This window comes from Berghia stephanieae, chromosome 3 (assembly GCF_034508935.2).
Source record: "Berghia stephanieae isolate SIO BIC M18660-M18661 chromosome 3, UCSD_Bste_1.3, whole genome shotgun sequence".
In the NCBI taxonomy this organism is placed as follows: Eukaryota; Metazoa; Mollusca; class Gastropoda; order Nudibranchia; family Aeolidiidae; genus Berghia; species Berghia stephanieae.
Window position 1 is genome coordinate 86,285,692 of NC_088362.1, and position 5,000 is coordinate 86,290,691.

General features: G+C 41.1%; 1 protein-coding gene across 2 annotated transcripts in view; it reads right to left on the reverse strand.

Annotated features, from left to right (window-relative positions):
* Nucleotides 1-5,000, reverse strand: part of LOC144968711 (uncharacterized) — a 202,646-nt gene that overhangs the window by 32,695 nt on the left and 164,951 nt on the right. The gene's annotated exons all lie outside the window — the stretch shown is intronic.

Consider the following 5,000-nt stretch of genomic DNA (forward strand, 5'->3'; position numbering starts at 1 on the left):
ACCAAGAACTATGTTTTACTCCAAAAATTGATGAAATTAGAAATAAATTTTAATTAATAGTGAGGCTATGTTGTCGACAGAACAGTGCCCCTCCCTGTTCTGTGATGGGGTCGAGTGGTATGACTCTCGCTTTCGGATCGGAAGGTCCAGGTTTCGAGACCCGCTCTGAGTGGCGCAGAGTTGAGTCCTTGGAAAAGGCTCTTTACTCAAATTTTCTCATCGTACTCAGGTGTAAAATGAGTACATGGTCATTCGTTGTCTTTGTCGGAAAAAAAAATTGTAACATCGCCTGACAGGCGTCATGTCTCGTCCTTCATGTTTAGTATTACTGCTGGCTTGGGACCCCTTGTAAAGCGCTTTGAGCATGTCTAGTGGATATTCCGCCAAATAAAATAAATTTTGAGTCAGGAAGAACAACGGGTTGACTAACGTCAAATTCATTGATGCTCTGTGTTAAATTAAAATACTCACAAAGTCCATCAGCCGGAGATAACGCTCCGGCCCATAAATCTACATGGAACCTTGAACGTTTATAGTCTGATATATTTTAATGAGAACTAATCATAAAAATGGGTGTCTAAAAACAATAACAATGAGATGAGTGACGTCAATTTGGTTCCTTCTATAAATTCCAAGAACTTTACAGACTCCATCCGTTCTCTCCTCCTTAAATACATATGTATCTATTCTCTCATCACTTTCTTGTGCGGCTATGCATGTGGTCTTATGATATGACACTCGCCTTTGGATCGGACGGTAATTGGTTCGAGTCCCGTTCTGAGTGGCGCATAGTTGAGTCATTGGAAAAGGCTCTTTACTCGCATTCTCTCACTTTGTTCACATTTAAAATGAGTACCTCGCTGTTTGCTGTTGGCCAAGGACCCTTATAAAGTGATTTGAGCACCTTTATTGAATTTAGCGTTATATATCGCGCAAATAATTTCTCTCTCTCTCTCTCTCTCTCTCTCTCTCTCTCTCTCTCTCTCTCTCTCTCTCTCTCTCTCTCTCTCTCTCTCTCTCTCTCGACATGTTACATTATTATCGCTATTGCTACATATGATACGAATATCTTGGACGGTTATTGATGCTATGAGTTCAGATATAATGCTCACAACATCCGTCAGTCGGAAATAACGTACCGTCACACAAAACTACGAGTAACCTTGAATGTTAAAAGTCTTGATTGATATAATTTAGTGAGAACAAATTACCAAAATGGCTGTCTTAATACAATAACAAAGAGTGGAATGATGTCAATTTCGTTCCTTCACCAGTCTAATTGATATAATTCATTGAGAAGTAATCACTATTGTGCGCAAGACGAAATATATAATAGAGAGACAGTAACTGGGATCGGTTCTGTCGGCCTCCTAGCCTCACTATTAATTAAAATTTATTTCTAATTTCACCAATTTTTGGAGTAAACACACAGTTCTTAGTATCAAACCTATTGTAAATTTGACACTGATCACGAATCCGACGTGAAAACAGCGAAAATCCGAAAATAAATTGTCCAATTTTTTATACTGCCACGCCCCCGATCGCCGATCGCCTCAAAAAATATCTCATCGTGTGTGGGTAAAAATCATCTGCGATCAACGCAGGGATCGGGTCACAGCGACCCAGCAGTGCCTGTTCGGCGATCGACCCGCGATAAGATCTATGCATGTATGGGCCCGTCATAGGGTAGGTAGGTTACCACAGAGACTGCACTCCTTGATTTCCGTGTAATTGGGTCGCGCATCCGTTAAAACATGTCACGCCGTATCGTCTTATTTGTCATAGTCTGTTTCCGTACATTGTCTGTATTAATGCATTGGTTTTAACCACTTTACTCTGCTGCGTGCTTTTGTTATCGTTTTTGTATTCTCTTCACAACACGCATGAAAGATGGAGTTTGAAGATACTGCTCAAAGTTTTCAAGAAAACATTAAAAGATATAATTCAAAGTGGTGCAGTGCTATAAATTGTACAAATTCAAAGATTCGATGTCCTAATTTGTCTTTCTTTTCGTTCCCTCTGGATGCTGAAAGGTACGTTGAGATTTTACTTAGATGTCTACCTTATATCGGTTAGAATTAATTTGTGGCCATTGGTCTCAATAGCAATTTATACTGCTGTTGGTCATGACTATGACAAATTATTGTCATTGTGATGGCGAAGGCAAAGAGGAGGAGACACGAACGATGATGATAACAATGATAATCCCGATAATATTGATGGAGATGATGATGATGATGATGATGATGATGATGATGATGATGATGATATTTATGAATTAATAGAATTGAATGGTGATGTTATGAACCTCTGAGGAAGAATTTTGAAAAGAAAGAATTGCTTTCTTATACACTGGGATGCATAGATTGAGTGGTTAAAGCAGTAGATCCAGGCTTGGAGATACAGGGTTTGATTAACACAGTTTTATCCATGCGCTTCACGCGACTCAAGTGTTAATGGGTACCGGCCAAGCTAGTAAAGTAATCTGCAATTGACAAGTGGCCGGTCCAGAGGTTAACACCTAATTTACCAGTCAGCTTCACGTTATAGAAACCGGGCTAAGCTCCGGCTAAGGACCTACTTAATTGCTTCTCAGACATTTGACATGTTTTTCTTTAACCTAGGTCCCGACGGTGGGTGATCAATACACGTAGGGCTGATTTAGAGAAGAAATCTTATGAAAAACTGCACAGGGGCAATGACATCTGCGAAATACATTTTGAACCAAGCTGTTTCAAAGAAACAAAAGGAAAGAGGAAATTATTGAAAAAAGATGCTGTCCCATCGGTATTTAGTGTTCCAAATCCTCCACCTAAACAAACACCCTCTCGACCACCACCTAAAGATCGCACTGCGTTCACACTGTCACCAGCAACTACGTCTCGTGCAGAAATCGATACTCAAGTGAATGATGTCGAGAAAGAAATAAGTGAGCCAATGGATGGTCATGTTATTCAGCAAGAGCACAGCTTACTGAAACGAAAGTTATCTTCTGAGAGGACTAAAAGTTGCAGGCTTAAGAAAAAGCTTAAGACAGTGACATCCACCACAGTCTGCGCATCCACTGGACAGAGGAACTCCGTCGATGAGCCACGAATTGATATGAAATGCATTCAGTCAATGCTAAAAGATCACCTCCCTCCAGAAGTGCTTGAATTAGTAATGACGCAAATAAGAACAACAAGACAAACAGGCATGGAAGAAGGTGGACACCTAGTGAAAAGGCTTTTGCTTCGGCACTCTACAACACAAGCCAAAAGGCATATTCCATGGTAAAAAGGAAACTCTGCCTTCCTTCATCAACTACTCTAACTAGGGCAATGAGGAATATTAATTTAAGGCCAGGTATGTGCGATCAGATGCTCCAAATCTTTAAAATAAAAGTTGCTGGAATGTCCGATTTAGAAAATATTTGCGCTGTCGCAATAGATGAGATGTCACTGAGGAAATCCCTGAGCTATGATTCCCTGAATGATGAATTTGAAGGACTTGGAAGAACTCAACAATGCGCCACCAAAGCTCTGGTTGTGATGGTAAGAGGACTTGCATTCACATGGAAGCAACCACTCGCATACTATCTGTCTAATGGACCAACAAAAACTCATGTCCTTCAAACAATTTTGAAAGACATCATCATCAGGATTAGAGATTTAGGTTTGATTCCCAAAGTGTTGATCTGGGACCAAGGCACCAACAATCAAGCGGTTGTTACAAAATTAGGTGTAAATAGGGACAGGCCATATTTCCTCATCAATGATGAAAAGTTATTTGTTATGTTTGACCCCCCACATTTGATGAAAAGTATTAGAAATAATCTAAAAATGAGTGGATTTGCAATGGACGGCAAAATTATTTCATGGAATCATATCCAGATGTTCTTCGAGAAAGATTTAAGATTCCCAATACGAATGGCCCCAAAATTAACAAAAAGGCACATTACTATGCCACCATTTGCAAATCTAAGCATTAAACTTGCAGTGCAAGTCCTCAGTCACTCTGTTGCTGCAGGGATAACCACCATGGTCCACTACGGCGATCTCCCACCAGAAGCGATGGCAACTGCACAGTTTGTAGAAGAATGCAACAAGCTTTTTGACTGCTTCAACAGTTCGTCTCGCAACGACAAAACTCCCATGTCCCATGCAATCTCATCTTCAACCGAGCACGTGTCGTTTCTGAGAGACAAACTGATGTGGTTTGACAACATTAAACCTCTCAATAAGAGTGGGAGACTGCCATGCATAGAGGGATGGAAGTTGACAATTGCTTGCCTCCTGGATCTATGGGATGACCTTTCAAACAACTTCAACATGTCATTCCTGTTAACAAACCGACTGAATCAGGATTGCTTAGAGAACATGTTTTCGGTAGTTCGAGGCAAAGGCGGACATCGTGTCAATCCAGATTGTCGGGAGTTCCGGTCAGCACTGGCCCAGATCATGGTGGATGCAATACTCCTTCCTGGAAAAGGCGGCAACTGTCAAGCAGACTTGGACACATTTCTGTTTAAGCTTGACACCATCACAACAAAGGGAGCCACCCACACAGTCAGGACACGGCTTCATCAAGATATTCCAAGGCTCATCCGACCCTTTGTACAAAATTGCGCAAGTAATTCTGTACTAGGAGTTCCAGAAAAAGACATTGTCGCCTACATTTCGGGATATGTCGCCAAGAAACTCTTAGGAATAGTTTGTGGTTTGTGCAAGACAAATCTCATCCAGGAAAATTCCTTGTCAGACTCGTCTTATTTCATATCAATGAAACAATATCCCGACCTAAAGGAGGGTGGACTAACGATACCATCACCTACTCTGCAACATTGCCTCCAAATCGCCGAAGTCGTATTTCGCGATGGAATCAACTCCTTGCGTGTTGCTACTGGTGTAAGGTTCAGGCTGGTCAAAAAAATGGTCGAGGCCACAATGGACATTCCACTTGACTGCAGGAGTGAGAAAAACTGCTCAACGAAATTCCTTTCATTGAACCTCTACACTACT